This window comes from Marmota monax, unplaced genomic scaffold (genome assembly GCF_021218885.2).
Source record: "Marmota monax isolate L192 unplaced genomic scaffold, Marmota_monax_Labrador192_F-V1.1 WCK01_AAM20220418_F8-fsc00006, whole genome shotgun sequence".
Lineage (NCBI taxonomy): Eukaryota > Metazoa > Chordata > Mammalia > Rodentia > Sciuridae > Marmota > Marmota monax.
In genome coordinates, this window is record NW_026693712.1 from 37,363 (window position 1) to 49,501 (window position 12,139).

Genomic DNA, 12,139 nt, shown 5'->3' on the forward strand with positions numbered 1-12,139 from the left:
ACCTCTTTTCCTTTTCTTTTGTTTCAACAGAGTTGATATATCTTTGAAAATATGTTTATATAAAAGATAAATTGGATAATACCAGGATTGAACACTCTGGTAGAAGCAGATGTAGATTTGATTATAAAAATAATGCTATTGGCCCATTCCCCACTCCCCTGTGGTCTCTTCCTGAGCATAAAACAGACACACACACACACACACACACACACACACATCCCACACACACTAACACCCATTCACATGCACTAAACCTAGAGCCTTTGTGTAAATCTGGAGCATCTATATCTTTGGAGTAGAGTTACCCAGGAGTCTTGTCTGTCATCTATGAGTAAAAAGAAGCTGCTCTAATCATAAGAAGGGTGGAAAAGTCAAAAAACAAAAGAATGAATCACTGTTAATTTATCATCTAACTGACTTTAACTTTTCACTATAGCAGAAACAGTAGCCATGAGCATGCTGTCTCACTCCCCTCACCCTCCTCTCAGCTCCTATCTTCCTCAGACCCTCACAGACTGACTTGACAGTGATGGCATCTGCAGAGTCAGCCTTTTCCTACCTCCAGGCAGATTCTTGCTGGACTATATTTAGATCAAGATTCTAAGCACTCCACAGATGAAATGATCTTGCTATCATCCATAGACCTAATACGTGTTTGTAGATGGAATGAGCACAGAGGGCTAGTATGACCTCTGTACTTCACTCTTCTCTATTCCCTTCATTATATGTTGAGAAACTTGATTTCTGCCTTGGTCTCCTTCCTAAGTCCTCCTTTTGCAGTGGGACTAGAGCTGTGTGCCCAGAACCCCAGTACTTGTAGCCATTTTCCAGGAGACATGTTGGAAATGAACTGCTTGCCCAGATCATAATTCAATGTGTGATAAGTAATTATCCCTCTTTTTGCTTCTCCTTCATCTACATGTATGTCAGTCTGATTTTCTACCATATTCCCACCTACTTTGTTAGAATTTATAATAACTTCCTGATATAGTTCATTGGAGATCCTTTCCCTTCCAAAAAAAAAAAAAAAAAAAAAAAAAAAAAAACAACAACAACAACAAAAAAAACCTTGCTGAAGTGGTATCACTTCCATGGCTGTTTTTCTACCCTCTACATTCTCTTTCACTCACACTGATGGTAATATAGCTTATTTCAAGTACAACACTGAGGAAAATATAAATGATTTATTGAGACTACCACATAGTGGGCACTATATATATACTTTTATAATATTACCACCTTTGGTATCATTATCCCCTTTTTACAGGTTGGTAACCTGAGCCTAAGATCCATAAGAATCACGATTGGTTCAGGGACCACTTGCAATAACTGTAGTAGCTGAAATTCAAACACAAAACTAGTTTGTGCACAGATCTTAAGTTCTCTGTCATATAAGACACTCATCTTTTCATTGTAATAACACCTTCACATTGACAGAAAGAAGAAATGCAAGCCCCAAAGTGGCAGGTATGATAAAAATAGATAAAACACTAGGGATCAGAATGCCTTATACCTTACTGTATGACCTTGAACAAATTGTCTATCTCTTCTGTACTAGAATTTTCCCTATTAATTGAATAATAGGTTCATTAGTGATCTTATAGATCCTTTATAAATAAAAATATGGTTCCTTCTGAATGCTAATGTTACTGTAACGTACTTCTTAGAAATGTCCATTAGTAAAGAATGTTTACTGACATTTTCGAAGGCAACTTCTAGAGATATACGATCCACTGTTGCATAACAATGCAGTTGAGAAACTTGGTTAAATGAATAGTAATCTTTTCCATATTACCTTACCAAAAAAAAAGCTTTAGCATCCTTAAGCCTTTCTCCACTCATCTATGTAGGACAGATAAAAATAATGCTAAAAACTTCTGTTAGAGAGGCTGCCTCTTCCTTTCTCAGGAAGAAGACTGGGATGAATTTGGGAAGTGCCCTTTCTTGCTCTCCAGCCAAGCTAATGTATACTAGATGGTGAAAAAAATCCATAAACCCAATATCCTGTTCACAATTTGCTTTTCATCTGCCTAGCTAATAGTTTTCAGATTGAAGAGGGTTTTTATGTCCACATTCCCCAGGGCTAGGCAAAGCCATTAAAAGTGACAAAGATTGCTAAAAATGAAGGAAGTATACAGGATCAATGTGAGTTTGGCAGGCAAAGCCAAAATACTTCAGCTTACAAATATTAGGAAATCTGTTTGCAAAGCTCATCTTCTGTGAAGAGAAAAGATGAATGAAAATCAGGCAATAGTGGTAGACAACCATGCTCATCCAGATATTCCAATAATAATGTTAGACACTCTACAGCTGCCTAATTTCAATTCAACTTATACTTACTGAGTGCCAGTGAGTACAAAAGGGTTTTTTAGATGCCAAGAAGATTTAAGTAAATTAAGAAAACAAAATTCATAGTTACCCTTTGTTATTATCCAGAAGCATTGTGTCCAAATAAAATTGCAGAAATATTTGGCTCAATTACAAAAATCAAGAGAAATTGTGCCTTTTATCTTTATTAATCACTGAATTTACCACCAACTATAATGTGGTTAGTAATTAGCCCACAGCCTTTTACAAACCAGTCAAAAGCATTCTGAAGGATTGAGAAGAGCTGCCCAATCATCACAAGCCAGTCTACTGTTTCAGATATATACATATAAGAAACAGAGGTACAAGCCTAGTAATATGAACGCTGTATAAAGATGTATTCTTTTCATGATACAAAAGGAATATAATAACAATCATAAGTTTTAAATTCTCATTAGATCAATTTACATGGCCTTTGGAAAGGAATAGTCAATTTGTAAGAAAAATATTTTCAGTTGTTAGATTTAGGAGGGGGTTTTATTGTCAATAGTCTTTTATGAACCGTGTTTATGAATCTTTAACTGAACTTCAATAAATCTAAAGTTCATTCTGCATAATCTTTAGGATGTCTTTGAATTCTCAGTTTGTAACTTTAATGAAATCAGATTCATTCTGTTCTGACATACTTTATAAAATATGTTAAAGGTGCAATAGAAAAAAAACTACTGCAATTCAAACTACACAAATAATATTAAAGAAAATGCAGAAGTCTGTGCAAATCTTCAAATTAAAAGTACAAACCTATTTTTCAAAAGTCAAGGGATGCCAGCACATTCTCAAGGAAGTAATGTAACAGGAATTTAAAATAATGATTTTCTACATTGGTTTTGGATGAGGCCTGAAAGACTATGAGCAGGTGCCAACTGCCCACACATCTTGCAGATGTTCATTTATCTGTGTAAGAACATGAAAAATTTTTCTTGGGTCCTATGAGGTCAGCCACCTTGGATAAATACTAAAAAATAGTGACAGAAAGAATTTCCTTGGAAAGCCTGACAATGAGTTAGTATCACCCAGGGGGCAAGGAAAGAACATTACCACTTACTTTAGTCCAACAAAGGGGGCTTTTTAGGGGTTCCTTATGTATCTTCTGTAACGTAGTTAACAAAGAGAACTGGGAGTTAAAACATACCTCCGTACTTTAAAATTAACAGACTGTCCTATCAGGCTGAGCAGTACGGTTTGTAGAGATGAAGTCAAGAAAGCATGTAATGTGATGGTAGAATTAACTTTAAATATGACAGTGATTTTATTAAATGGAAGTGTTATTAAATTCCAATAAAAAGACAAAGACTGTCAGACTTGCAAAATGTTTTTTGACAAATTTAAAAACCTAAAGTTTCAGAAAACTTGAAATATAATAATGGAATCATTTATGTCATGTAAATACTCATAACAATTATTAATTTTGAATAAATAGAACCTAAGAGAATAAAACATTTAAAGTAAAAAGATTCAACTAACTGTAATGATATAATCTTTACATTCTACTAACTGAATAATAATGGCCTCAAAATATAGAAAGCACAAAGTTGGGAAAAATGAGAAAAACTAGATAAATCCAAAAACTAAAGTTTGATCGATATATCTCAGCCAGAAAAGTGATCAAACAAATAGACAAGGATGATTTTGAATCCTCAACAAGAGAATAAAGGTTGACCTTGGAAGTACTTACTTCTGTGCACAAGAATTTTCTAAATGAATATTATGATCTCAATCTAGAACTGAGATCTATTTCCTCAGCAACCATGCAAAGCTTCATGTATACTGCTGCATCTCAAAATAAATTTAAGACACTAAACATGTCCATATTTTTAAAAAGATAGTCATCTAGATAAACTAATATAGATTCTTATTTTGCTAAACAGAAATCATTTTTGTCAATATTACTGCATTCATGGCAAACAAAGAAGCAAGCCAAAAAGAGTGACAATGCAGAAAGTCATTTGAGAAAGGAAACTCTCAAAGAATAATAGTATTTCTAGAACATAGTATATTTATAGGCAATTACACAGATCCTAACTTTCCCTGACTGCCACATCCTTAACCTTGTAGGAGAGAGGCTATATGTGAAATATTTGTGACACCTTCCCCATGTCAGTGGATGAATATGTAGGCATTTTCAAGCAGTATTACAAATACAACCTTCTTGGAGTAACTGTGTCTATTCCAAACCCTTTTAGTAGATGCATTGCACTTTTCCAATATACAGTTTTCTTTTCTTTAGGAATATTGTTCTTTTTTACCCCTAGAAGCCAGTAATATGCCTTGCTTTGAACAATGAAATATGGGAAGAAATGATACGTGTTACTACTTCAGGGTATTAAGGACCAATGTTAGCTAGAGTCAATTCTCATTTTTCTCAATAGTTATGTTCTATAAAATCTCCTTGAACAATGAAGTAGCAAATAATATGTCATTGCTCCCAGGAGAAATATAGCATTAGGTTCTTATGAACATTTTCATCCACCAAACAATACAACAATAATACTTGTTTTACATGGTTTCTGTTTAAAGACACCTTATTGGAACTTAGACATAAATACAGCCATAGATATAAATACATCCATAGATATAGATAGATAAATACCAATAAAACATGTTTTACATGTTTCTGTTTAAAGATACTTGTCAGAGATATATAGACATATAGAGAGATAGTTCATACCTATAATATTGTTATACATGTGTTTGTGTTTAAAGATACCTTTTGGAGTTATGTAGTTATAGATATGTACATATCTTACAAATAATTAATTATATTCAGTACTTCTTTATAATAAAACAATAACCAAGAAAGTTTAGCATGTTCCTGGTCATGGCAACCTGTATGTAATTTTGTTTTGTTTTGGTTTTAGTCTCACAATATATTGTTGGCTATCCTGCTTTATATTTATCATCTACTGAATCCACAAATTTAACCACTTTTCCATACTGTGCATAGATTTAGATGCTTCTATATAACTTGGATCCAAACACCATAGATATTACTTTCCCATGTTCTGAGGCAGCTTCACATAAATATTGCCAAATCCCCCGCTTCTTTTTCTCTGAATGCACTGTATTATTAATTCATTAACAGTAAACTCATAGTCAACAGTACCATAATTCATACCTGAACAAAGTTTATCTGATGTGTATTTTCTCCATTAAAGCACCTCACAGCCTGTTTGTGCATAGCAATGCTAGACAATACTTAGCCTCCCCACTTTGGGTCAATTTAAATGACAAAATATCCAACAAAAATACACAAAATGTTTTTAAAAAATCATACTAAATAGACAAAAAGATACCTTTTTACAATATGATAGATATAACAAAAAAACAGAGCATGATTCTGTTTGACCTCAGTTGGAAATGTGCACTGTGGGGCAACTCAGTTTTTCACCATTCTGTGCATAGCAGAGAGTAACCCTGGAAGTTCTGTAAGTATTGATTTGGTAGTTACAAAAAATTTACTGGATAGGTGAATTCCCACATACAGAGTCTGTAAAGAATGAAGATAAACTCCTTATATTAATCTTGACCAGCAATGTTCCAGTTACTGGTTTCTTCATTAATCTAGGCAGTGCAGAGACCTCAGCTGAGTTTGGATGAACAAGTAGCATGAGTCAGCATTAAACTTCTGTTGTTTTCAGTCTCTTACTGAATTGTTGGCTACTGCAATGGATCCTAACTTTCACTGACTGCCACACTCCTTAACCTAAAGCTTCCAGTATGAAATGCATTTAATAACTCTACTTACACATTCAAACAAACAAATATGAAAAAAGGATACAGAATATTTATGGAAGGACACATAAGAAACAAGTAACTTAAATCTGGTCACCTCTGCTAATCAAGATTAGGGAACCAAGGGTAGAAGTGACACTTTCCATTGAATAATTTTTTTTAAATATTTTTTTGGATGTTGATGGATCTTTATTTTATTCATTTATTTATATGCAGTGCTGAGAATCGAACCCAGTGCCTCACACATGCTAGGCAAGTGCTCTACCACTGAGTCACAACCCCAGTCCCTTGAATAATGTTTTAATTGTTTAGAAATGTATGTGGGTTTTTTTTTCTGCTTTTTGTTTTTTAAGCAGAAAGTCAGAAACAAATTACAAAAATGAAAGTAAAATAAGCAAACTGAAAGGATGTTTGGTAACATATAGCTCAAAGAAAGAATAAATATATTTTGCTGTGGGCATAAAATCACCATTATTATTTAAAGTTATGCCTATGTTAAAAGAAAAAGCAATCTGATAACTTATTCTGATCACAAAATTGTCTATCATTTCAGATTATTTCACATTTATTCTGTTAATTTTATGAAGATTCATTTCTAATCCAGGAGGAAAAAGGCTGATGATTAATAAATAGAAAATCTGGTTTCAATTTGTTTGAATGTATATATTTATGTGCATAAATATATACAGTGCTCAAAAATGAATCCTCAGAAGGTATTAAGACATGTAGGAAATTTACCCCTATTTGATTTTATATCAGGTAAACTGGATTCCCCTAAAAGTATTAGAAAACAAGACATTTAGTGACTCAGGTAACTGAAAAATTAAAGTTGTAGTTGCCCAGTAATGTTAATACATTTTCAATTTTGTTATGACTTTCCCCTTTTTGACACAGAATGAATTTCATCTAAACCTGGACATCCATGTTTCAGTTACCAGCTTCAGATGGAATTATATGCTTTAATATCCATAATATATAAAGAATAAAAATATGTTTTCTTCCTACAACCACCACATAGAATCCTGGACTTTCTTTGGGTTACATGAAGTCAATTCCCTTATCAACTTCTGAGTACTCATTGTGACCCTGATTTGCTTAGGTATTTGTGTAGAGCCAATTTCACCTACATCACATGGTTGAAAAAATTTCAGATTCAATTAGTAAACCAGAATGAGGTAAATAAATTCAAAGAAGGCAAACAACAATATGTTTATTTCTAGAGTAAATATTTCCATGAAGCATTTTTCCATTTTCCCCAAACATTTTTTTTCAAAGAAGGGATAACAAGTAATTAGTGTTACCTTTTCATTATCTATGTATATCTAAAGGTCTTGGAAAGAGGAGGTGTAATTACTTGTCTTCATCATTCACTCTTTTGTTCAAATATTTTTATTAATTTCTTAATCATACCTAGTTATAGGGTATGGTGTGATAATTTAATATCTGTGTATAGTGTGTAATAATCAAAACATTGTAGTTGACATTTCCATCTCCTTAATTTTTTTAAATTAACATGTAATTGTTTATTTTTTTAAATTAACATGTAATTGTTTATTTCTAAACAATGAGATGATATATCAATATATGTATGCAATATATACCGATCAAGTCATATAATTAACATTTACATGTTCTTAACATTACTTTGTCCTATGTTCTTCTATTGAGTTTCTCCCTTCTAGTTATTTATAATTATGTAATAACTATAATTCCTCCACTGTTCTATAGAATGCCAAAAACAGTAACTTTGAGATAACTATGTTTGAGTATATCTCACCTATCCTCTCACCTTCCTTACTCCCCTCCCCCTTCCCAATCTCTAGTAAATACTATTATACATTTCAGTAGACTTTTAAAACATCTGAGAGAGAAAATGAAGAATCTGTCTTTCTGCATCTAACTAATTTCACTTAATGTATTCCAATTATATGCATTTTCTGCAAATGATAAAATAGCATTCTTTTATGGTCAAATGATATTCAATTTTGCATATATAACACATTTTTATCAGTTAATCATTTGATGAGCATTTGTTTTCACATCTTAGTGCAGCAATAAGTATTGACATACATGTGTGTCTTTAAGATGCTGAGCCCATTCCTTGGATATATATCCTGAAAGGGGATAGCTGCATCACATGGTAGATCTATTTTTGGTTTCTTAATGAAACTTCATACTGTCTTCTATAGTGGCTATACTAATTTAGATTCCACCACCAGTATGTGAGCATTCCCTTTTCTTCATCAACATTTGTTATTTTGTCTTTTCGATTATAGCTATTCTAACTAGGGTGAAATGGTATTTTTCACTTGCATTTCCTGGATGGGTAAAGCTGAGCACCTTTTATAAGTTCACCGACCATTTGCATTTCTTCTTTTAAGAAATATCTATTCATATCCTTAGCCCATTTGTCAATTCTATAATTTGGAATTTTTAACTGTCTTTAAAGTTCCTTATATATATTCTGGATATTAATCCTTTGCCAGATGAATTACTTGCAAAGCTTTTGTTCCACATTCCACTTTGTCTGTTCACACTCTCATTTCCTTCTCTGTGCAGAAGCTTCTTAGTTTGATATAATCACATTTGACAGTTTTTGCTTCTGTTTCCTGTGCTTTGGAATGTTATTCAAAAAAAAAAAATCTTTGCCTGTGCCAATATCTTGAACTTTTTACTGGTTTTCTTGTGATAGATTCAAACTTTCAGGTCTTACATGTGGGTCTCTGATTTACTTTGAATTGATCTTTGCACACAGTGAGCCTCAGAGGTTAAGTTTCAGTCTTCAGGATGTGCACGTATAGTTTTCCCAGCACTGTTTATTGAAGACTCTGTTCTTACTCTAATGTGTGTTTTGGAGACATTTTCTTAGAACTAATTAGCTAAAAATGCATGGGGTTATTTCCAGTTCCTCTATTCTGTTCCATTGATCTATGTATCTGATTTTATGCCAAAACCATGCTTTTTTGAATACTGTGGCTCTGTAATATGTTTTGAAGTGAGAGAGTATGATAGAACTAGATTTTTTTCCTCAATATTGCTTCATCTATTTAGGGGTTTTTGTGCTTCCGTATGAATTTTATATTTTTTTTTCCTAATTCTACAAAGAATGTCATTAGTGTTTTGATGGGGATTATATTGAGTCTGTAAATTGCTTTGGTTAGTATGGACATTTAAACAATCTTAAGTTTTCCAGCCTATGAAAATGAGAGTCTACTATTTGTCATTATTTGACAACATTTAGTTTTCATGAAAAAAAACACAGGGTAATGACACAATAATTTCAGAAAATGAAAAAACTAAATGAGAATATTTAAAGACAGAATGGGAGGGTTGGTCACAACTTAACCATGATGATGAGAACATACCTCTCTGAGAAGGCAACATGGAATCTGGGGACTGATGGAAAAGACTCCAGCTAGTGAAATAAGGGCATTAGTAAAGAACACAGCTTATGTAGATAATAGTAAATGCAGAGTTACAGGAGTGAAAACCAGTTTCATATGTTACAGAGATAGAATTTCAATATGGAACAGAATGAGTATGGGAAAAGATGATATAAGATAAAGTTAGGAAAAAAAGACCACAGTTCAATTATATAATGTCTTATGAACTATATCATAAAGCATTTGAATGCTATTCTCATTTCAATGAGATGACATTATTTACTGTGTATTCTGTCTATCCAGTATCTTACCATCTTTTATATGGAGAGTGACTTTTACCATCTTAGAACCTTAAGGAAAAGTCTGCACTCATACCCTAGACACTGAAATTTTTCCAGCTTCTATTAAAGTCATGAAAGAGTCAAAGTAAATATAAGAAGTTTTCTAACATAATGAATGTGGTGGTAGAGAGACTAAGTTCCTGAGGAAGAGTAGCATTGATGACTCCACATGTTTCCTTGGACAGATATGTCAATGATTGACATCAAATGCCATGATAATATCCTCAGTGGACCAGTTCTGCAGTGTGACTATGATATGGCTCCTGGACGAGTAATCCTGAACCTGGAACTTGGAATTTTCAAAATTCACCCGAAATTCTTTGAAGTATCAATATTTTTCTATAAAATTATTTTCTATTTATATTAAAATATTTGTTATCTATTGTTGCATAACAAATTATTTCCAACCTCACCAACTAAAACTAAAATAAATTTTAATTGTCTACCATATTTTATTTATTTTTTGAGTGTTTGTGTGTATTTATGTGTGTGTGTGTGTGTCAGGAATTTGAAAACCACTTAAATAAATAGCTTTCAGAGTTACATACAAAGTTGCATTCATCACAGAAACCATATATTTACTCATCTGAAAACTTGACAGAGTTGGAAGATCTGCTTCCAGATACTGATTGTCATGGTTATCATGATACCTGGGTATCTAAATATCTTTGACAAATTCTTTGCCACACAGACCTCTCCTTGAGGCTGCTTGAGGGTCGATCTGCATGTCATGGAATGGCAGATGTCTTCCTTCACAATAAAGTGATCTAAGAAGAGCAACATGGAAATGTCATCATTGTAAGGGCTCTGACTGTAGAAATGTACAAGGCAGTGAGTTTATCTGGTGATCAAACTCCTGAGGAATAATAGGTGTCTTGTTTTCCACGGCTGGAAAATTTTGTAGTTTTTCCCAGAAACTATTAAGATAACTAATGCATGGTTGTCCAGAACACGTATCTGATTATTAACAAGAACATCTTACATGATAACTTAATGCACTCTACTTAATGATATAATAAACATTAATATACTAATGGTGCCAGTGACCTAATATAATCTAATGGTATAAAGACAGCAGCTTAAGACAAGCAGCCATTTTGCCTCTGCATCTTGCTTCTATCTCCTTTTTGTTTCCTTACACAACATCTTCTGTGATCCAGCCTCAGAAGTTGTATCTTATCAACTCAACAAACCTTTACTGGTTGTATAGATCAGCTGAATTCAGTATAGAAATTGACTGCACAAAGGCATGAGTACCAAGGAGTAGGAGATGTGAGTACTCTCTTTAAGATTGGTGTTGGAATTAGTAAGACTTGGTTTCTGCCATTTGAAAACAAGAACCCTGACTGATTTTTAGTCTTTGGGTATTCTTAAGCAATAGCTAATGTGTCATGATTAGTATTTTGTATTTTCTCTCAGAGAGAAAAATGTAAAGGAAAAGAAAAAAAAATTAAATAGGAGTATAACAGGATACAAGACAACAGAAAAATTTCTTATGAAAGATCTCATTTCAGTTATTGCATTTGTTCAATTTTTCTAACTTTATTAAAACGTTAGCTCCTTCAAGTGAGATCGCCCTTGTCCTGTTTATCATTGGTCTTCAGTATCTGGAACAATGCAAGAAATGTTTATATTTTTAAAAGATTATTTAAATTTTTATATGGAAATGGACTTGAGAGGCCATGATAGGAACAAGAAGTTTTGCTACGTTCAAATGAGATTGAATGTTATTGAGATAGCTGTAATAGAGAGAGAACTCTTCAGATTCAAGTTGCAGTTGTAGACTTGCTCCAGAATTCACACATTGGGCAGAGTATTTGAAGGGAATATATGAAGTAAGGATGCCTCCCAAGAGCAAGGCTTAAAAATTAGATGTATATCAGAGGCATTCACAGAGCTTGAGACAAGAGGGAGTAGAGCAGGATGTAAGGGAAACCAAGAGTTCTCTTTTAAATATAAGCTTGATACATTTATTAGGTACTCAAGCAGAGATATAGCTAAGATTGTTAAATATATGAGTATAGAGTTCAGGGCAGAGGATCAAAGCCAGCACTACTATAAATTTGCTCTCCTCCAGGAGTAGATTATATTTAAAGCCACTTTCTCCATTAATTTACTCTACCCATCATTACAGAACACAACTCAGTACATGAGTGAAACATGGCAAACTTTATTTTCAAGATCATTTTGTCTTCATTACCTGAAACTCTGGTATAGTCTGCTATTGATACTTTCCAGTGAATTTTTGATTTGGTTTATTGATTCTTTTTTTTCAAGTGTTTTTTTTTTCTTCAGAATCTCCCTTTATTAAAGTGA

General features: G+C 33.1%; 2 long non-coding RNA genes across 2 annotated transcripts in view; one reads left to right on the top strand and one right to left on the bottom strand.

Moving 5' to 3' along the window:
• Positions 1 to 10,268, top strand: part of LOC131424763 (uncharacterized) — a 30,973-nt gene extending 20,705 nt beyond the window's left edge. Inside the window, exon 2 of the long non-coding RNA XR_009228280.1 lies at positions 10,009 to 10,268. This is a non-coding gene — a long non-coding RNA (uncharacterized LOC131424763). The remainder of the gene's footprint in view (positions 1 to 10,008) is intronic.
• The window catches only part of LOC124103579 (uncharacterized), a 56,209-nt gene that overhangs the window by 22,509 nt on the left and 21,561 nt on the right, over positions 1 to 12,139 (bottom strand). The window lies entirely within an intron of this gene.